General features: G+C 40.8%; 41 non-coding genes across 41 annotated transcripts; all 41 read left to right on the top strand.

Moving 5' to 3' along the window:
- Positions 1–61: 61 nt before the first annotated feature.
- On the top strand, positions 62–133 carry TRNAH-GUG (transfer RNA histidin (anticodon GUG)). The gene has a single exon. It is a non-coding gene; the product is annotated as a tRNA-His (tRNA).
- An 89-nt stretch (positions 134–222) lies between these two features.
- On the top strand, positions 223–294 carry TRNAH-GUG (transfer RNA histidin (anticodon GUG)). Its single transcript has one exon. It is a non-coding gene; the product is annotated as a tRNA-His (tRNA).
- Positions 295–383: 89 nt separating this feature from the next.
- Positions 384–455, top strand: TRNAH-GUG (transfer RNA histidin (anticodon GUG)). The gene has a single exon. It is a non-coding gene; the product is annotated as a tRNA-His (tRNA).
- Positions 456–544: 89 nt separating this feature from the next.
- On the top strand, positions 545–616 carry TRNAH-GUG (transfer RNA histidin (anticodon GUG)). The gene has a single exon. It is a non-coding gene; the product is annotated as a tRNA-His (tRNA).
- Positions 617–705: 89 nt separating this feature from the next.
- TRNAH-GUG (transfer RNA histidin (anticodon GUG)) lies at positions 706–777 on the top strand. Its single transcript has one exon. It is a non-coding gene; the product is annotated as a tRNA-His (tRNA).
- Positions 778–866: 89 nt separating this feature from the next.
- On the top strand, positions 867–938 carry TRNAP-GGG (transfer RNA proline (anticodon GGG)). The gene has a single exon. It is a non-coding gene; the product is annotated as a tRNA-Pro (tRNA).
- Positions 939–1,026: 88 nt separating this feature from the next.
- On the top strand, positions 1,027–1,098 carry TRNAH-GUG (transfer RNA histidin (anticodon GUG)). Its single transcript has one exon. It is a non-coding gene; the product is annotated as a tRNA-His (tRNA).
- Positions 1,099–1,187: 89 nt separating this feature from the next.
- On the top strand, positions 1,188–1,259 carry TRNAP-GGG (transfer RNA proline (anticodon GGG)). Its single transcript has one exon. It is a non-coding gene; the product is annotated as a tRNA-Pro (tRNA).
- A 269-nt stretch (positions 1,260–1,528) lies between these two features.
- On the top strand, positions 1,529–1,600 carry TRNAH-GUG (transfer RNA histidin (anticodon GUG)). The gene has a single exon. It is a non-coding gene; the product is annotated as a tRNA-His (tRNA).
- Positions 1,601–1,689: 89 nt separating this feature from the next.
- On the top strand, positions 1,690–1,761 carry TRNAH-GUG (transfer RNA histidin (anticodon GUG)). Its single transcript has one exon. It is a non-coding gene; the product is annotated as a tRNA-His (tRNA).
- Positions 1,762–1,850: 89 nt separating this feature from the next.
- Positions 1,851–1,922, top strand: TRNAH-GUG (transfer RNA histidin (anticodon GUG)). Its single transcript has one exon. It is a non-coding gene; the product is annotated as a tRNA-His (tRNA).
- An 89-nt stretch (positions 1,923–2,011) lies between these two features.
- TRNAH-GUG (transfer RNA histidin (anticodon GUG)) lies at positions 2,012–2,083 on the top strand. The gene has a single exon. It is a non-coding gene; the product is annotated as a tRNA-His (tRNA).
- An 89-nt stretch (positions 2,084–2,172) lies between these two features.
- TRNAH-GUG (transfer RNA histidin (anticodon GUG)) lies at positions 2,173–2,244 on the top strand. The gene has a single exon. It is a non-coding gene; the product is annotated as a tRNA-His (tRNA).
- Positions 2,245–2,333: 89 nt separating this feature from the next.
- TRNAP-GGG (transfer RNA proline (anticodon GGG)) lies at positions 2,334–2,405 on the top strand. Its single transcript has one exon. It is a non-coding gene; the product is annotated as a tRNA-Pro (tRNA).
- Positions 2,406–2,493: 88 nt separating this feature from the next.
- Positions 2,494–2,565, top strand: TRNAH-GUG (transfer RNA histidin (anticodon GUG)). Its single transcript has one exon. It is a non-coding gene; the product is annotated as a tRNA-His (tRNA).
- Positions 2,566–2,654: 89 nt separating this feature from the next.
- TRNAP-GGG (transfer RNA proline (anticodon GGG)) lies at positions 2,655–2,726 on the top strand. The gene has a single exon. It is a non-coding gene; the product is annotated as a tRNA-Pro (tRNA).
- An 88-nt stretch (positions 2,727–2,814) lies between these two features.
- TRNAH-GUG (transfer RNA histidin (anticodon GUG)) lies at positions 2,815–2,886 on the top strand. The gene has a single exon. It is a non-coding gene; the product is annotated as a tRNA-His (tRNA).
- Positions 2,887–3,135: 249 nt separating this feature from the next.
- TRNAH-GUG (transfer RNA histidin (anticodon GUG)) lies at positions 3,136–3,207 on the top strand. Its single transcript has one exon. It is a non-coding gene; the product is annotated as a tRNA-His (tRNA).
- An 89-nt stretch (positions 3,208–3,296) lies between these two features.
- On the top strand, positions 3,297–3,368 carry TRNAH-GUG (transfer RNA histidin (anticodon GUG)). The gene has a single exon. It is a non-coding gene; the product is annotated as a tRNA-His (tRNA).
- A 269-nt stretch (positions 3,369–3,637) lies between these two features.
- TRNAH-GUG (transfer RNA histidin (anticodon GUG)) lies at positions 3,638–3,709 on the top strand. The gene has a single exon. It is a non-coding gene; the product is annotated as a tRNA-His (tRNA).
- An 89-nt stretch (positions 3,710–3,798) lies between these two features.
- TRNAH-GUG (transfer RNA histidin (anticodon GUG)) lies at positions 3,799–3,870 on the top strand. Its single transcript has one exon. It is a non-coding gene; the product is annotated as a tRNA-His (tRNA).
- Positions 3,871–3,959: 89 nt separating this feature from the next.
- TRNAH-GUG (transfer RNA histidin (anticodon GUG)) lies at positions 3,960–4,031 on the top strand. The gene has a single exon. It is a non-coding gene; the product is annotated as a tRNA-His (tRNA).
- Positions 4,032–4,281: 250 nt separating this feature from the next.
- TRNAP-GGG (transfer RNA proline (anticodon GGG)) lies at positions 4,282–4,353 on the top strand. The gene has a single exon. It is a non-coding gene; the product is annotated as a tRNA-Pro (tRNA).
- An 88-nt stretch (positions 4,354–4,441) lies between these two features.
- TRNAH-GUG (transfer RNA histidin (anticodon GUG)) lies at positions 4,442–4,513 on the top strand. The gene has a single exon. It is a non-coding gene; the product is annotated as a tRNA-His (tRNA).
- Positions 4,514–4,602: 89 nt separating this feature from the next.
- Positions 4,603–4,674, top strand: TRNAP-GGG (transfer RNA proline (anticodon GGG)). The gene has a single exon. It is a non-coding gene; the product is annotated as a tRNA-Pro (tRNA).
- Positions 4,675–4,762: 88 nt separating this feature from the next.
- TRNAH-GUG (transfer RNA histidin (anticodon GUG)) lies at positions 4,763–4,834 on the top strand. Its single transcript has one exon. It is a non-coding gene; the product is annotated as a tRNA-His (tRNA).
- A 571-nt stretch (positions 4,835–5,405) lies between these two features.
- On the top strand, positions 5,406–5,477 carry TRNAH-GUG (transfer RNA histidin (anticodon GUG)). Its single transcript has one exon. It is a non-coding gene; the product is annotated as a tRNA-His (tRNA).
- Positions 5,478–5,907: 430 nt separating this feature from the next.
- Positions 5,908–5,979, top strand: TRNAH-GUG (transfer RNA histidin (anticodon GUG)). Its single transcript has one exon. It is a non-coding gene; the product is annotated as a tRNA-His (tRNA).
- Positions 5,980–6,068: 89 nt separating this feature from the next.
- TRNAH-GUG (transfer RNA histidin (anticodon GUG)) lies at positions 6,069–6,140 on the top strand. The gene has a single exon. It is a non-coding gene; the product is annotated as a tRNA-His (tRNA).
- Positions 6,141–6,390: 250 nt separating this feature from the next.
- TRNAP-GGG (transfer RNA proline (anticodon GGG)) lies at positions 6,391–6,462 on the top strand. The gene has a single exon. It is a non-coding gene; the product is annotated as a tRNA-Pro (tRNA).
- Positions 6,463–6,722: 260 nt separating this feature from the next.
- On the top strand, positions 6,723–6,794 carry TRNAP-GGG (transfer RNA proline (anticodon GGG)). The gene has a single exon. It is a non-coding gene; the product is annotated as a tRNA-Pro (tRNA).
- Positions 6,795–14,723: 7,929 nt separating this feature from the next.
- Positions 14,724–14,795, top strand: TRNAH-GUG (transfer RNA histidin (anticodon GUG)). The gene has a single exon. It is a non-coding gene; the product is annotated as a tRNA-His (tRNA).
- Positions 14,796–14,884: 89 nt separating this feature from the next.
- TRNAH-GUG (transfer RNA histidin (anticodon GUG)) lies at positions 14,885–14,956 on the top strand. The gene has a single exon. It is a non-coding gene; the product is annotated as a tRNA-His (tRNA).
- An 89-nt stretch (positions 14,957–15,045) lies between these two features.
- On the top strand, positions 15,046–15,117 carry TRNAH-GUG (transfer RNA histidin (anticodon GUG)). The gene has a single exon. It is a non-coding gene; the product is annotated as a tRNA-His (tRNA).
- A 249-nt stretch (positions 15,118–15,366) lies between these two features.
- TRNAH-GUG (transfer RNA histidin (anticodon GUG)) lies at positions 15,367–15,438 on the top strand. The gene has a single exon. It is a non-coding gene; the product is annotated as a tRNA-His (tRNA).
- Positions 15,439–15,879: 441 nt separating this feature from the next.
- TRNAH-GUG (transfer RNA histidin (anticodon GUG)) lies at positions 15,880–15,951 on the top strand. The gene has a single exon. It is a non-coding gene; the product is annotated as a tRNA-His (tRNA).
- An 89-nt stretch (positions 15,952–16,040) lies between these two features.
- On the top strand, positions 16,041–16,112 carry TRNAH-GUG (transfer RNA histidin (anticodon GUG)). The gene has a single exon. It is a non-coding gene; the product is annotated as a tRNA-His (tRNA).
- An 89-nt stretch (positions 16,113–16,201) lies between these two features.
- Positions 16,202–16,273, top strand: TRNAH-GUG (transfer RNA histidin (anticodon GUG)). The gene has a single exon. It is a non-coding gene; the product is annotated as a tRNA-His (tRNA).
- Positions 16,274–16,522: 249 nt separating this feature from the next.
- TRNAH-GUG (transfer RNA histidin (anticodon GUG)) lies at positions 16,523–16,594 on the top strand. The gene has a single exon. It is a non-coding gene; the product is annotated as a tRNA-His (tRNA).
- Positions 16,595–16,854: 260 nt separating this feature from the next.
- TRNAH-GUG (transfer RNA histidin (anticodon GUG)) lies at positions 16,855–16,926 on the top strand. The gene has a single exon. It is a non-coding gene; the product is annotated as a tRNA-His (tRNA).
- An 89-nt stretch (positions 16,927–17,015) lies between these two features.
- Positions 17,016–17,087, top strand: TRNAH-GUG (transfer RNA histidin (anticodon GUG)). The gene has a single exon. It is a non-coding gene; the product is annotated as a tRNA-His (tRNA).
- The last annotated feature ends 55 nt before the right edge of the window (positions 17,088–17,142 follow it).

Below are 17,142 nucleotides of genomic sequence, written 5' to 3'. Positions count from 1 at the left end.
CTTTGTTTTTTCCTACTCAAACAAAAGTTTTTTACATAAGAGAATCACAGAGACGGGCAAAGCCGTGATCGTATAGTGGTTAGTACCTTGCGTTGTGGCCGCAATAACCCAGGTTCGAATCCTGGTCACGGCATTAAAAGACCCTTGGTTTTATTATTAATCTTTGTTTTTTCCTACTCAAACAAAAGTGTATTTCATGAGAGAATTACAAAGAGGGGCACAGCCGTGATCGTATAGTGGTTAGTACCTTGCGTTGTGGCCGCAATAACCCAGGTTCGAATCCTGGTCACGGCATTAAAAGACCCTTGGTTTTACTATTAATGTTTGTTTTTTCCTACTCAAACAAAATAGTTTTTCATTAGAGAATTACAGAGAGGGGCACAGCCGTGATCGTATAGTGGTTAGTACCTTGCGTTGTGGCCGCAATAACCCAGGTTCGAATCCTGGTCACGGCATTAAAAGACCCTTGGTTCTATTATTAATCTTTGTTTTTTCCTACTCAAACAAAAGAGTTTTACATAAGAGAATTACAGAGAGGGGCACAGCCGTGATCGTATAGTGGTTAGTACCTTGCGTTGTGGCCGCAATATCCCAGGTTCGAATCCTGGTCACGGCATTAAAAGACCCTTGGTTTTATTATTTATCTTTGTTTTTTCCTACTCAAACAAAAGTGTTTTTCATAAGAGAATTACAGAGAGGGGCACAGCCGTGATCGTATAGTGGTTAGTACCTTGCGTTGTGGCCGCAATAACCCAGGTTCGAATCCTGGTCACGGCATTAAAAGACCCTTGGTTTTATTACTAATCTTTGTTTTTTCCTACTCAAACAAAAGTGTTTTTCAAAAGAGAATTACAGAGAGGCGTACAGCCGTGATCGTATAGTGGTTAGTACCTTGCGTTGGGGCCGCAATAACCCAGGTTCGAATCCTGGTCACGGCGATAAAGACCCTTGGTTCTATTATTAATCTTTGTTTTTTCCTATTCAAACAAAAGTTTTTTTCATAAGAGAATTACAGAGAGGGGCACAGCCGTGATCGTATAGTGGTTAGTACCTTGCGTTGTGGCCGCAATAACCCAGGTTCGAATCCTGGTCACGGCATTAAAAGACCCTTGGTTTTATTACTAATCTTTGTTTTTTCCTACTCAAACAAAAGTGTTTTTCAAAAGAGAATTACAGAGAGGCGTACAGCCGTGATCGTATAGTGGTTAGTACCTTGCGTTGGGGCCGCAATAACCCAGGTTCGAATCCTGGTCACGGCATTAAAAGACCCTTGGTTTTATTTCTAATCTTTACTAATCTTTACTAATCTTTGTTTTTTCCTACTCAAACAAAAGTGTTTTTCAAAAGAGAATTACAGAGAAGGGCACGGCCGTGATCGTATAGTGGTTAGTACCTTGAGTTGTGGCCGCAATAACCCAGGTTCGAATCCTGGTCACGGCAATAAAGACCCTTGATTCTATTATTAATCTTTGTTTTTTCCTACTCAAACAAAAGTTTTTTACATAAGAGAATCACAGAGACGGGCAAAGCCGTGATCGTATAGTGGTTAGTACCTTGCGTTGTGGCCGCAATAACCCAGGTTCGAATCCTGGTCACGGCATTAAAAGACCCTTGGTTTTATTATTAATCTTTGTTTTTTCCTACTCAAACAAAAGTGTATTTCATGAGAGAATTACAAAGAGGGGCACAGCCGTGATCGTATAGTGGTTAGTACCTTGCGTTGTGGCCGCAATAACCCAGGTTCGAATCCTGGTCACGGCATTAAAAGACCCTTGGTTTTACTATTAATGTTTGTTTTTTCCTACTCAAACAAAATAGTTTTTCATTAGAGAATTACAGAGAGGGGCACAGCCGTGATCGTATAGTGGTTAGTACCTTGCGTTGTGGCCGCAATAACCCAGGTTCGAATCCTGGTCACGGCATTAAAAGACCCTTGGTTCTATTATTAATCTTTGTTTTTTCCTACTCAAACAAAAGAGTTTTACATAAGAGAATTACAGAGAGGGGCACAGCCGTGATCGTATAGTGGTTAGTACCTTGCGTTGTGGCCGCAATATCCCAGGTTCGAATCCTGGTCACGGCATTAAAAGACCCTTGGTTTTATTATTTATCTTTGTTTTTTCCTACTCAAACAAAAGTGTTTTTCATAAGAGAATTACAGAGAGGGGCACAGCCGTGATCGTATAGTGGTTAGTACCTTGCGTTGTGGCCGCAATAACCCAGGTTCGAATCCTGGTCACGGCATTAAAAGACCCTTGGTTTTATTACTAATCTTTGTTTTTTCCTACTCAAACAAAAGTGTTTTTCAAAAGAGAATTACAGAGAGGCGTACAGCCGTGATCGTATAGTGGTTAGTACCTTGCGTTGGGGCCGCAATAACCCAGGTTCGAATCCTGGTCACGGCGATAAAGACCCTTGGTTCTATTATTAATCTTTGTTTTTTCCTACTCAAACAAAAGTTTTTTTCATAAGAGAATTACAGAGAGGGGCACAGCCGTGATCGTATAGTGGTTAGTACCTTGCGTTGTGGCCGCAATAACCCAGGTTCGAATCCTGGTCACGGCATTAAAAGACCCTTGGTTTTATTACTAATCTTTGTTTTTTCCTACTCAAACAAAAGTGTTTTTCAAAAGAGAATTACAGAGAGGCGTACAGCCGTGATCGTATAGTGGTTAGTACCTTGCGTTGGGGCCGCAATAACCCAGGTTCGAATCCTGGTCACGGCGATAAAGACCCTTGGTTTTATTATTAATCTTTGTTTTTTCCTACTCAAACAAAAGTTTTTTACATAAGAGAATTACAGAGAGGGGCAAAGCCGTGATCGTATAGTGGTTAGTACCTTGTGTTGTGGCCGCAATAACCCAGGTTCGAATCCTGGTCACGGCATTAAAACACCCTTGGTTTTATTATTAATCTTTGTTTTTTCCTACTCAAACAAAAGTGTTTTTCATAAGAGGATTACAGAGAGGGGCACAGCCGTGATCGTATAGTGGTTAGTACCTTGAGTTGTGGCCGCAATAACCCAGGTTCGAATCCTGGTCACGGTATTAAAAGACCCTTGGTTTTATTACTAATCTTTGTTTTTTCCTACTCAAACAAAAGTGTTTTCATAAGAGAATTACAGAGAGGGGCACAGCCGTGATCGTATAGTGGTTAGTGCCTTGCGTTGTGGCCGCAATAGCCCAGGTTCGAATCCTGGTCACGGCATTAAAAGACCCTTGGTTCTATTATTAATCTTTGTTTTTTCCTACTCAAACAAAAGTTTTTTACATAAGAGAATTACAGAGAGGGGCAAAGCCGTGATCGTATAGTGGTTAGTACCTTGCGTTGTGGCCGCAATAACCCAGGTTCGAATCCTGGTCACGGCATTAAAAGACCCTTGGTTTTATTTCTAATCTTTACTAATCTTTACTAATCTTTGTTTTTTCCTACTCAAACAAAAGTGTTTTTCAAAAGAGAATTACAGAGAAGGGCACAGCCGTGATCGTATAGTGGTTAGTACCTTGAGTTGTGGCCGCAATAACCCAGGTTCGAATCCTGGTCACGGCAATAAAGACCCTTGATTCTATTATTAATCTTTGTTTTTTCCTACTCAAACAAAAGTTTTTTACATAAGAGAATCACAGAGACGGGCAAAGCCGTGATCGTATAGTGGTTAGTACCTTGCGTTGTGGCCGCAATAACCCAGGTTCGAATCCTGGTCACGGCATTAAAAGACCCTTGGTTTTACTATTAATGTTTGTTTTTTCCTACTCAAACAAAATAGTTTTTCATTAGAGAATTACAGAGAGGGGCACAGCCGTGATCGTATAGTGGTTAGTACCTTGCGTTGTGGCCGCAATAACCCAGGTTCGAATCCTGGTCACGGCATTAAAAGACCCTTGGTTCTATTATTAATCTTTGTTTTTTCCTACTCAAACAAAAGAGTTTTACATAAGAGAATTACAGAGAGGGGCACAGCCGTGATCGTATAGTGGTTAGTACCTTGCGTTGTGGCCGCAATATCCCAGGTTCGAATCCTGGTCACGGCATTAAAAGACCCTTGGTTTTATTATTTATCTTTGTTTTTTCCTACTCAAACAAAAGTGTTTTTCATAACAGAATTACAGAGAGGGGCACAGCCGTGATCGTATAGTGGTTAGTACCTTGCGTTGTGGCCGTAATAACCCAGGTTCGAATCCTGGTCACGGCATTAAAAGACCCTTGGTTTTATTACTAATCTTTGTTTTTTCCTACTCAAACAAAAGTGTTTTTCAAAAGAGAATTACAGAGAGGCGTACAGCCGTGATCGTATAGTGGTTAGTACCTTGCGTTGGGGCCGCAATAACCCAGGTTCGAATCCTGGTCACGGCGATAAAGACCCTTGGTTCTATTATTAATCTTTGTTTTTTCCTACTCAAACAAAAGTGTTTTTCATAAGAGAATTACAGAGAGGGGCACAGCCGTGATCGTATAGTGGTTAGTACCTTGCGTTGTGGCCGCAATAACCCAGGTTCGAATCCTGGTCACGGCATTAAAAGACCCTTGGTTTTATTACTAATCTTTGTTTTTTCCTACTCAAACAAAAGTGTTTTTCAAAAGAGAATTACAGAGAGGCGTACAGCCGTGATCGTATAGTGGTTAGTACCTTGCGTTGGGGCCGCAATAACCCAGGTTCGAATCCTGGTCACGGCGATAAAGACCCTTGGTTCTATTATTAATCTTTGTTTTTTCCTACTCAAACAAAAGTTTTTTACATAAGAGAATTACAGAGAGGGGCAATGCCGTGATCGTATAGTGGTTAGTACCTTGTGTTGTGGCCGCAATAACCCAGGTTCGAATCCTGGTCACGGCATTAAAACACCCTTGGTTTTATTATTAATCTTTGTTTTTTCCTACTCAAACAAAAGTGTTTTTCATAAGAGGATTACAAAGAGGGGCACAGCCGTGATCGTATAGTGGTTAGTACCTTGAGTTGTGGCCGCAATAACCCAGGTTCGAATCCTGGTCACGGCATTAAAAGATACTTGGTTTTACTATTAATGTTTGTTTTTTCCTACTCAAACAAAATTGTTTTTCATTAGAGAATTACAGAGAGGGGCACAGCCGTGATCGTATAGTGGTTAGTACCTTGAGTTGTGGCCGCAATAACCCAAGTTCGAATCCTGGTAACGGCATTAAAAGATTCTTGGTTTTATTATTTATCTTTGTTTTTTCCTACTCAAACAAAAGTGTTTTCATAAGAGAATTACAGAGAGGGGCACACCCGTGATCGTATAGTGGTTAGTGCCTTGCGTTGTGGCCGCAATAGCCCAGGTTCGAATCCTGGTCACGGCATTAAAAGACCCTTGGTTCTATTATTAATCTTTGTTTTTTCCTACTCAAACAAAAGTTTTTTACATAAGAGAATTACAGAGAGGGGCAAAGCCGTGATCGTATAGTGGTTAGTACCTTGCGTTGTGGCCGCAATAACCCAGGTTCGAATCCTGGTCACGGCATTAAAAGACCCTTGGTTTTATTACTAATGTTTACTAATCTTTACTAATCTTTGTTTTTTCCTACTCAAACAAAAGTGTTTTTCAAAAGAGAATTTCAGAGAAGGGCACAGCCGTGATCGTATAGTGGTTAGTACCTTGAGTTGTGGCCGCAATAACCCAGGTTCGAATCCTGGTCACGGCAATAAAGACCCTTGATTCTATTATTAATCTTTGTTTTTTCCTACTCAAACAAAAGTTTTTTACATAAGAGAATCACAGAGAGGGGCAAAGCCGTGATCGTATAGTGGTTAGTACCTTGCGTTGTGGCCGCAATAACCCAGGTACGAATCCTGGTCACGGCATTAAAAGACCCTTGGTTTTATTATTAATCTTTGTTTTTTCCTACTCAAACAAAAGTGTATTTCATGAGAGAATTACAAAGAGGGGCACAGCCGTGATCGTATAGTGGTTAGTACCTTGCGTTGTGGCCGCAATAACCCAGGTTCGAATCCTGGTCACGGCATTAAAAGACCCTTGGTTTTATTAGTAATCTTTGTTTTTTCCTACTCAAACAAAAGTGTTTTTCATAAGAGAATTACAGACAGGATCACAGCCGTGATCGTATAGTGGTTAGTACCTTGCGTTGTGGCCGCAATATCCCAGGTTCGATTCCTGGTCACGGCATTAAAAGACCCTTGGTGTTATTATTTATCTTTGTTTTTTCCTACTCAAACAAAAGTTTTTTACATAAGAGAATCACAGAGAGGGGCACAGCCGTGATCGTATCGTGGTTAGTACCTTGCGTTGTGGCCGCAATAATCCAGGTTCGAATCCTGGTCACAGCATTAAAAGACCCTTGGTTTTATTACTAATCTTTGTTTTTTCCTACTCAAACAAAAGTGTTTTTCAAAAGAGAATTACAGAGAGGCGTACAGCCGTGATCGTATAGTGGTTAGTACCTTGCGTTGGGGCCGCAATAACCCAGGTTCGAATCCTGGTCACGGCAATAAAGACCCTTGGTTCTATTATTAATCTTTGTTTTTTCCTACTCAAACAAAAGTTTTTTACATAAGAGAATTACAGAGAGGGGCAAAGCCGTGATCGTATAGTGGTTAGTACCTTGCCTTTTGGGCCGCTATAACCCAGGTTCGAATCCTGGTCACGGCATTAAAAGACCCTTGGTTTTATTACTAATCTTTACTTATCTTTGTTTTTTCCTACTCAAACAAAAGTGTTTTTCAAAAGAGAATTACAGAGAGGCGTACAGCCGTGATCGTATAGTGGTTAGTACCTTGCGTTGGGGCCGCAATAACCCAGGTTCGAATCCTGGTCACGGCAATAAAGACCCTTGGTTCTATTATTAACCTTTGTTTTTTCCTACTCAAACAAAAGTTTTTTACATAAGAGAATTACAGAGAGGGGCAAAGCCGTGATCGTATAGTGGTTAGTACCTTGCCTTTTGGGCCGCTATAACCCAGGTTCGAATCCTGGTCACGGCATTAAAAGACCCTTGGTTTTATTACTAATCTTTACTAATCTTTGTTTTTTCCTACTCAAACAAAAGTGTTTTTCAAAAGAGAATTACAGAGAAGGGCACAGCCGTGATCGTATAGTGGTTAGTACCTTGAGTTGTGGCCGCAATAACCCAGGTTCGAATCCTGGTCACGGCATTAAAAGACCCTTGGTTTTATTATTAATCTTTGTTTTTTCCTACTCAAACAAAAGTGTTTTTCATGAGAGAGTTACAGAGAGGGGCACAGCCTTGATCGTATAGTGGTTAGTACCTTGCGTTGTGGCCGCAATAACCCAGGGTCGAATCCTGGTCACGGCGTTAAAAGACCCTTGGTTTTACTATTAATATTTGATTTTTCTTACTAAAACAAAAGTGTTTCTCATGAGAGAATTACAGAGAGGGGCACAGCCGTGATAGTATAGTGGTTGGTACCTTGCGTTGTGGCCGCAATAACCCAGGTTGGAATCCTGGTCACGGCATTAAAAGAACCTCGTTTTATTATTAATCTTTGTTTTTTCCTACTCAAACAAAAGTGTTTTACATAAGAGAATTACAGAGAGGGGCACAGCCGTGTTCGTATAGTGGTTAGTACCTTGCGTTGTGGCCGCAATAACCCAGGTTCGAATCCTGGTAACGGCATTAAAAGACCCTTGGTTCTATTATTAATTTTTGTTTTTTCCTACTCAAAAAAAAAGTGTTTTACATTAGAGAATTACAGAGAGGGGCACAGCCGTGATCGTATAGTGTTTAGTACCTTGCGTTGTGGCCGCAATAACCCAGGTTCGAATCCTGGTCACGGCATTAAAAGACCCTTGGTTTTCTTATTAATCTTTGTTTTTTCCTACTCAAACAAAAGTGTTTTTCATGAGAGAGCTACAGAGAGGGGCACAGCCTTGATCGTATAGTGGTTAGTACCTTGCGTTGTGGCCGCAATAACCCAGGTTCGAATCCTGGTCACGGCATTAAAAGACCCTTGGTTTTCTTATTAATCTTTGTTTTTTCCTACTCAAACAAAAGTGTTTTTCATGAGAGAGCTACAGAGAGGGGCACAGCCTTGATCGTATAGTGGTTAGTACCTTGCGTTGTGGCCGCAATAACCCAGGTTCGAATCCTGGTCACGGCATTAAAACACCCTTGGTTTTATTATTAATCTTTGTTTTTTTCTACTCAAACAAAAGTGTTTTTCATGAGAGAGCTACAGAGATGGGCACAGCCGTGATCGTATAGTGGTTAGTACCTTGAATTGTGGCCGCAATAACCCAGGTTCGAATCCTGGTCACGGCATTAAAAGACCCTTGTTTTATTATTAATCTTTGTTTTTTCCTACTCAAACAAAAGTGTTTTACATAAGAGAATTACAGAGAGGGGCACAGCCGTGTTCGTATAGTGGTTATTACCTTGCGTTGTGGCCGCAATAACCCAGGTTCGAATCCTGGTCACGGCATTAAAAGACCCTTGGTTTTATTATTAATCTTTGTTTTTTCCTACTCAAACAAAAGTGTTTTTCATAAGAGAATTACAGAGAGGGGCACAGCCGTGATCGTATAGTGGTTAGTACCTTTCGTTGTGGCCGCAATAACCCAGGTTCGAATCCTGGTCACGGCATTAAAAGACCCTTGGTTTTATTATTAATCTTGGTTTTTTCCTACTCAAACAAAAGTGTTTTTCATGAGAGAGCTACAGAGAGGGGCACAGTCGTGATAGTATAGTGGTTGGTACCTTGCGTTGTGGCCGCAATAACCCAGGTTGGAATCCTGGTCACGGCATTAAAAGAACCTCGTTTTATTTTTAATCTTTGTTTTTTCCTACTCAAACAAAAGTGTTTTACATAAGAGAATTACAGAGAGGGGCACAGCCGTGTTCGTATAGTGGTTAGTACCTTTCGTTGTGGCCGCAATAACCCAGGTTCGAATCCTGGTAACGGCATTAAAAGACCCTTGGTTCTATTATTAATTTTTGTTTTTTCCTACTCAAAAAAAAGTGTTTTACATTAGAGAATTACAGAGAGGGGCACAGCCGTGATCGTATAGTGTTTAGTACCTTGCGTTGTGGCCGCAATAACCCAGGTTCGAATCCTGGTCACGGCATTAAAAGACCCTTGGTTTTCTTATTAATCTTTGTTTTTTCCTACTCAAACAAAAGTGTTTTTCATGAGAGAGCTACAGAGAGGGGCACAGCCTTGATCGTATAGTGGTTAGTACCTTGCGTTGTGGCCGCAATAACCCAGGTTCGAATCCTGGTCACGGCATTAAAACACCCTTGGTTTTATTATTAATCTTTGTTTTTTTCTACTCAAACAAAAGTGTTTTTCATGAGAGAGCTACAGAGATGGGCGCAGCCGTGATCGTATAGTGGTTAGTACCTTGAATTGTGGCCGCAATAACCCAGGTTCGAATCCTGGTCACGGCATTAAAAGACCCTTGTTTTATTATTAATCTTTGTTTTTTCCTACTCAAACAAAAGTGTTTTACATAAGAGAATTACAGAGAGGGGCACAGCCGTGTTCGTATAGTGGTTATTACCTTGCGTTGTGGCCGCAATAACCCAGGTTCGAATCCTGGTCACGGCATTAAAAGACCCTTGGTTTTATTATTAATCTTTGTTTTTTCCTACTCAAACAAAAGTGTTTTTCATAAGAGAATTACAGAGAGGGGCACAGCCGTGATCGTATAGTGGTTAGTACCTTTCGTTGTGGCCGCAATAACCCAGGTTCGAATCCTGGTCACGGCATTAAAAGACCCTTGGTTTTATTATTAATCTTGGTTTTTTCCTACTCAAACAAAAGTGTTTTTCATGAGAGAGCTACAGAGAGGGGCACAGTCGTGATCGTATAGTGGTTAGTACCTTGCGTTGTGGCCGCAATAACCCAGGTTCGAATCCTGGTCACGGCTTTAAAAGACCCTTGGTTCTATTATTAATCTATGTTTTTTCCTACTCAAACAAAAGTGTTATACATAAGAGAATTACAGAGAGGGCACAGCCGTGATCGTATAGTGGTTAGTTCCTTGCGTTGTGGCCGCAATAACCCAAGTTCAAATCCTGGTCACGGCATTAAAAGACCCTTGCTTTTATTACTAATCTTTGTTTTTTCCTACCCAAACGAAAGTGTGTTTCAAAAGAGAATTAAAGAGAGGGGCACAGCCGTGATCGTATAGTGGTTAGTACCTTGCGTTGTGGCCGCAATAACCCAAGTTCGAATCCTGGTCACGGCATTAAAACACCCTTGGTTCTATTATTAATCTATGTTTTTTCCTACTCAAACAAAAGTGTTATACATAAGAGAATTACAGAGAGGGCACAGCCGTGATCGTATAGTGGTTAGTTCCTTGCGTTGTGGCCGCAATAACCCAAGTTCGAATCCTGGTCACGGCATTAAAAGACCCTTGGTTTTATTACTAATCTTTGTTTTTTCCTACTCAAACGAAAGTGTTTTTCAAAAGAGAATTAAAGAGAGGGGCACAGCCGTGATCGTATAGTGGTTAGTACCTTGCGTTGTGGCCGCAATAACACAGGTTCGAATCCTGGTCACGGCATTAAAACACCCTTGGTTTTATTATTAATCTTTGTTTTTTCCTACTCAAACAAAAGTGTTTTTCATAAGAGGATTACAGAGAGGGGCACAACCGTGATCGTATAGTGGTTAGTACCTTGAGTTGTGGCCGCAATAACCCAGGTTCGAATCCTGGTCACGGCATTAAAAGACCCTTGGTTTTACTATTAATGTTTGTTTTTTCCTACTCAAACACGGCATTAAAACACCCTTGGTTCTATTATTAATCTATGTTTTTTCCTACTCAAACAAAAGTGTTATACATAAGAGAATTACAGAGAGGGCACAGCCGTGATCGTATAGTGGTTAGTTCCTTGCGTTGTGGCCGCAATAACCCAAGTTCGAATCCTGGTCACGGCATTAAAAGACCCTTGGTTTTATTACTAATCTTTGTTTTTTCCTACTCAAACGAAAGTGTTTTTCAAAAGAGAATTAAAGAGAGGGGCACAGCCGTGATCGTATAGTGGTTAGTACCTTGCGTTGTGGCCGCAATAACACAGGTTCGAATCCTGGTCACGGCATTAAAACACCCTTGGTTTTATTATTAATCTTTGTTTTTTCCTACTCAAACAAAAGTGTTTTTCATAAGAGGATTACAGAGAGGGGCACAACCGTGATCGTATAGTGGTTAGTACCTTGAGTTGTGGCCGCAATAACCCAGGTTCGAATCCTGGTCACGGCATTAAAAGACCCTTGGTTTTACTATTAATGTTTGTTTTTTCCTACTCAAACAAAAGTGTTTTACATAAGAGAATTACAGAGAGGGGCACAGCCGTGATCGTATAGTGGTTAGTACCTTGCTTTGTGGCCGCAATAACCCAGGTTCGAATCCTGGTCACGGCATTAAAAGACCCTTGGTTTTACTATTAATGTTTGTTTTTTCCTACTCAAACAAAAGTGTTTTACATAAGAGAATTACAGAGAGGGGCACAGCCGTGATCGTATAGTGGTTAGTACCTTGCGTTGTGGCCGCAATAGCCCAGGTAGGAATCCTGGTCACGGCATTAAAAGACCCTTGGTTTTATTATTAATCTTTGTTTTTTTCTACTCAAACAAAAGTGTTTTTCGTAAGAGAATTACAGAGAGGGGCACAGCCGTGATCGTATAGTGGTTAGTACCTTGAGTTGTGGCCGCAATAACCCAGGTTCGAATCCTGGTCACGGCATTAAAAGACCCTTGGTTTTACTATTAATGTTTGTTTTTTCCTACTCAAACAAAAGTGTTTTACATAAGAGAATTACAGAGAGGGGCACAGCCGTGTTCGTATAGTGGTTAGTACCTTTCGTTGTGGCCGCAATAACCCAGGTTCGAATCCTGGTAACGGCATTAAAAGACCCTTGGTTCTATTATTAATTTTTGTTTTTTCCTACTCAAAAAAAAGTGTTTTACATTAGAGAATTACAGAGAGGGGCACAGCCGTGATCGTATAGTGTTTAGTACCTTGCGTTGTGGCCGCAATAACCCAGGTTCGAATCCTGGTCACGGCATTAAAAGACCCTTGGTTTTCTTATTAATCTTTGTTTTTTCCTACTCAAACAAAAGTGTTTTTCATGAGAGAGCTACAGAGAGGGGCACAGCCTTGATCGTATAGTGGTTAGTACCTTGCGTTGTGGCCGCAATAACCCAGGTTCGAATCCTGGTCACGGCATTAAAACACCCTTGGTTTTATTATTAATCTTTGTTTTTTTCTACTCAAACAAAAGTGTTTTTCATGAGAGAGCTACAGAGATGGGCGCAGCCGTGATCGTATAGTGGTTAGTACCTTGAATTGTGGCCGCAATAACCCAGGTTCGAATCCTGGTCACGGCATTAAAAGACCCTTGTTTTATTATTAATCTTTGTTTTTTCCTACTCAAACAAAAGTGTTTTACATAAGAGAATTACAGAGAGGGGCACAGCCGTGTTCGTATAGTGGTTATTACCTTGCGTTGTGGCCGCAATAACCCAGGTTCGAATCCTGGTCACGGCATTAAAAGACCCTTGGTTTTATTATTAATCTTTGTTTTTTCCTACTCAAACAAAAGTGTTTTTCATAAGAGAATTACAGAGAGGGGCACAGCCGTGATCGTATAGTGGTTAGTACCTTTCGTTGTGGCCGCAATAACCCAGGTTCGAATCCTGGTCACGGCATTAAAAGACCCTTGGTTTTATTATTAATCTTGGTTTTTTCCTACTCAAACAAAAGTGTTTTTCATGAGAGAGCTACAGAGAGGGGCACAGTCGTGATCGTATAGTGGTTAGTACCTTGCGTTGTGGCCGCAATAACCCAGGTTCGAATCCTGGTCACGGCTTTAAAAGACCCTTGGTTCTATTATTAATCTATGTTTTTTCCTACTCAAACAAAAGTGTTATACATAAGAGAATTACAGAGAGGGCACAGCCGTGATCGTATAGTGGTTAGTTCCTTGCGTTGTGGCCGCAATAACCCAAGTTCAAATCCTGGTCACGGCATTAAAAGACCCTTGCTTTTATTACTAATCTTTGTTTTTTCCTACCCAAACGAAAGTGTGTTTCAAAAGAGAATTAAAGAGAGGGGCACAGCCGTGATCGTATAGTGGTTAGTACCTTGCGTTGTGGCCGCAATAACCCAAGTTCGAATCCTGGTCACGGCATTAAAACACCCTTGGTTCTATTATTAATCTATGTTTTTTCCTACTCAAACAAAAGTGTTATACATAAGAGAATTACAGAGAGGGCACAGCCGTGATCGTATAGTGGTTAGTTCCTTGCGTTGTGGCCGCAATAACCCAAGTTCGAATCCTGGTCACGGCATTAAAAGACCCTTGGTTTTATTACTAATCTTTGTTTTTTCCTACTCAAACGAAAGTGTTTTTCAAAAGAGAATTAAAGAGAGGGGCACAGCCGTGATCGTATAGTGGTTAGTACCTTGCGTTGTGGCCGCAATAACACAGGTTCGAATCCTGGTCACGGCATTAAAACACCCTTGGTTTTATTATTAATCTTTGTTTTTTCCTACTCAAACAAAAGTGTTTTTCATAAGAGGATTACAGAGAGGGGCACAACCGTGATCGTATAGTGGTTAGTACCTTGAGTTGTGGCCGCAATAACCCAGGTTCGAATCCTGGTCACGGCATTAAAAGACCCTTGGTTTTACTATTAATGTTTGTTTTTTCCTACTCAAACACGGCATTAAAACACCCTTGGTTCTATTATTAATCTATGTTTTTTCCTACTCAAACAAAAGTGTTATACATAAGAGAATTACAGAGAGGGCACAGCCGTGATCGTATAGTGGTTAGTTCCTTGCGTTGTGGCCGCAATAACCCAAGTTCGAATCCTGGTCACGGCATTAAAAGACCCTTGGTTTTATTACTAATCTTTGTTTTTTCCTACTCAAACGAAAGTGTTTTTCAAAAGAGAATTAAAGAGAGGGGCACAGCCGTGATCGTATAGTGGTTAGTACCTTGCGTTGTGGCCGCAATAACACAGGTTCGAATCCTGGTCACGGCATTAAAACACCCTTGGTTTTATTATTAATCTTTGTTTTTTCCTACTCAAACAAAAGTGTTTTTCATAAGAGGATTACAGAGAGGGGCACAACCGTGATCGTATAGTGGTTAGTACCTTGAGTTGTGGCCGCAATAACCCAGGTTCGAATCCTGGTCACGGCATTAAAAGACCCTTGGTTTTACTATTAATGTTTGTTTTTTCCTACTCAAACAAAAGTGTTTTACATAAGAGAATTACAGAGAGGGGCACAGCCGTGATCGTATAGTGGTTAGTACCTTGCTTTGTGGCCGCAATAACCCAGGTTCGAATCCTGGTCACGGCATTAAAAGACCCTTGGTTTTACTATTAATGTTTGTTTTTTCCTACTCAAACAAAAGTGTTTTACATAAGAGAATTACAGAGAGGGGCACAGCCGTGATCGTATAGTGGTTAGTACCTTGCGTTGTGGCCGCAATAGCCCAGGTAGGAATCCTGGTCACGGCATTAAAAGACCCTTGGTTTTATTATTAATCTTTGTTTTTTTCTACTCAAACAAAAGTGTTTTTCGTAAGAGAATTACAGAGAGGGGCACAGCCGTGATCGTATAGTGGTTAGTACCTTGAGTTGTGGCCGCAATAACCCAGGTTCGAATCCTGGTCACGGCATTAAAAGACCCTTGGTTTTACTATTAATGTTTGTTTTTTCCTACTCAAACAAAAGTGTTTTACATAAGAGAATTACAGGGAGGGGCACAGCCGTGATCGTATAGTGGTTAGTACCTTGCGTTGTGGCCGCAATAACCCAGGTTCGAATCCTGGTCACGGCATTAAAAAACCCTTGTTTTTATTAGTAATCTTTGTTTTTTCCTACTCAAACAAAAGTGTTTTTCATAAGAGAATTACGGACAGGTTCACAGCCGTGATCGTATAGTGGTTAGTACCTTGCGTTGTGGCCGCAATATCCCAGGTTCGAATCCTGGTCACGGCATTAAAAGACCCTAGGTTTTATTATTTATCTTAGTTTTTTCCTACTCAAACAAAAGTGTTTTTCATAAGAGAATTACAGAGAGGGGCACAGCCGTGATCGTATAGTGGTGAGTACCTTGCGTTGTGGCCGCAATAACCCAGGTTCGAATCCTGGTCACGGCATTAAAAGACCCTTGGTTTTATTACTAATCTTTGTTTTTTCCTACTCAAACAAAAGTGTTTTTCAAAAGAGAATTACAGAGAGGCGTACAGCCGTGATCGTATAGTGGTTAGTACCTTACGTTGGGGCCGCAATAACCCAGGTTCGAATCCTTGTCACGGCAATAAAGACCCTTAGTTCTGTTATTAATCTTTGTTTTTTCCTACTCAAACAAAAGTTTTTTACATAAGAGAATTACAGAGAGGGGCAAAGCCGTGATCGTATAGTGGTTAGTACCTTGCGTTGTGGCCGCAATAACCCAGGTTCGAATCCTGGTCACGGCATTAAAAGACCCTTGGTTTTATTACTAATCTTTACTAATCTTTACTAATCTTTGTTTTTTCCTACTCAAACAAAAGTGTTTTTCAAAAGAGAGTTACAGAGAAGGGCACAGCCGTGATCGTATAGTGGTTAGTACCTTGTGTTGTGGCCGCAATAACTCAGGTTCGAATCCTGGTCACGGCATTAAAAGACCCTTGGTTTTATTACTAATCTTTACTAATCTTTGTTTTTTCCTACTCAAACAAAAGTGTTTTTCAAAAGAGAATTACAGAGAAGGGCACAGCCGTGATCGTATAGTGGTTAGTACCTTTTGTTGTGGCCGCAATAACCCAGGTTCGAATCCTGGTCACGGCATTAAAAGACCCTTGGTTCTATTATTAATCTTTGTTTTTTCCTACTCAAACAGAAGAGTTTTACATAAGAGAATTACAGAGAGGGGCACAGCCGTGATCGTATAGTGGTTAGTACCTTGCGTTGTGGCCGCAATAACCCAGGTTCGAATCCTGGTCACGGCATTAAAAGACACTTGGTTTTATTATTAATCTTTGTTTTTTCCTACTCAAACAAAAGTGTATTTCATGAGAGAATTACAGAGAGGGGCACAGCCGTGATCGTATAGTGGTTAGTACCTTGCGTTGTGGCCGCAATAACCCAGGTTCGAATCCTGGTCACGGCATTAAAAGACCCTTGGTTTTATTATTTATCTTTGTTTTTTCCTACTCAAACAAAAGTGTTTTTCATAAAAGAATTACAGAGAGGGGCACAGCCGTGATCGTATAGTGGTTAGTACCTTGCGTTGTGGCCGCAATAACCCAGGTTCGAATCCTGGTCACGGCATTAAAAGACCCTTGGTTTTATTACTAATCTTTGTTTTTTCCTACTCAAACAAAAGTGTTTTTCAAAAGAGAATTACAGAGAGGCGTACAGCCGTGATCGTATAGTGGTTAGTACCTTACGTTGGGGCCGCAATAACCCAGGTTCGAATCCTGGTCACGGCAATAAAGACCCTTGGTTCTGTTATTAATCTTTGTTTTTTCCTACTCAAACAAAAGTTTTTTATATAAGAGAATTACAGAGAGGGGCAAAGCCGTGATCGTATAGTGGTTAGTACCTTGCGTTGTGGCCGCAATAACCCAGGTTCGAATCCTGGTCACGGCATTAAAAGACCCTTGGTTTTATTACTAATCTTTACTAATCTTTGTTTTTTCCTACTCAAACAAAAGTGTTTTTCAAAAGAGAATTACAGAGAAGGGCACAGCCGTGATCGTATAGTCGTTAGTACCTTGTGTTGTGGCCGCAATAACCCAGGTTCGAATCCTGGTCACGGCATTAAAACACCCTTGGTTTTATTATTAATCTTTGTTTTTTCCTACTCAAACAAAAGTGTTTTTCAAAAGAGAATTACAGAGAAGGGCACAGCCGTGATCGTATAGTGGTTAGTACCTTGCGTTGTGGCCGCAATAACCCAGGTTCGAATCCTGGTCACGGCATTAAAAGACCCTTGGTTTTATTATTAATCTTTGTTTTTTCCTACTCAAACAAAAGTGTATTTCATGAGAGAATTACAGAGAGGGGCACAGCCGTGATCGTATAGTGGTTAGTACCTTGCGTTGTGGCCGCAATAACCCAGGTTCGAATCCTGGTCACGGCATTAAAAGACCCTTGGTTTTATTAGTAATCTTTGTTTCTTCCTACTCAAACAAAAG

Source organism: Phalangium opilio, unplaced genomic scaffold (assembly GCF_054372755.1).
Source record: "Phalangium opilio isolate 3A_F unplaced genomic scaffold, DU_Popi_V2 ptg000017l_1, whole genome shotgun sequence".
Taxonomy (NCBI): domain Eukaryota; kingdom Metazoa; phylum Arthropoda; class Arachnida; order Opiliones; family Phalangiidae; genus Phalangium; species Phalangium opilio.
Note: the sequence above shows the minus strand (reverse complement) of the source record. Positions and strands in the feature narration are given on the sequence as shown.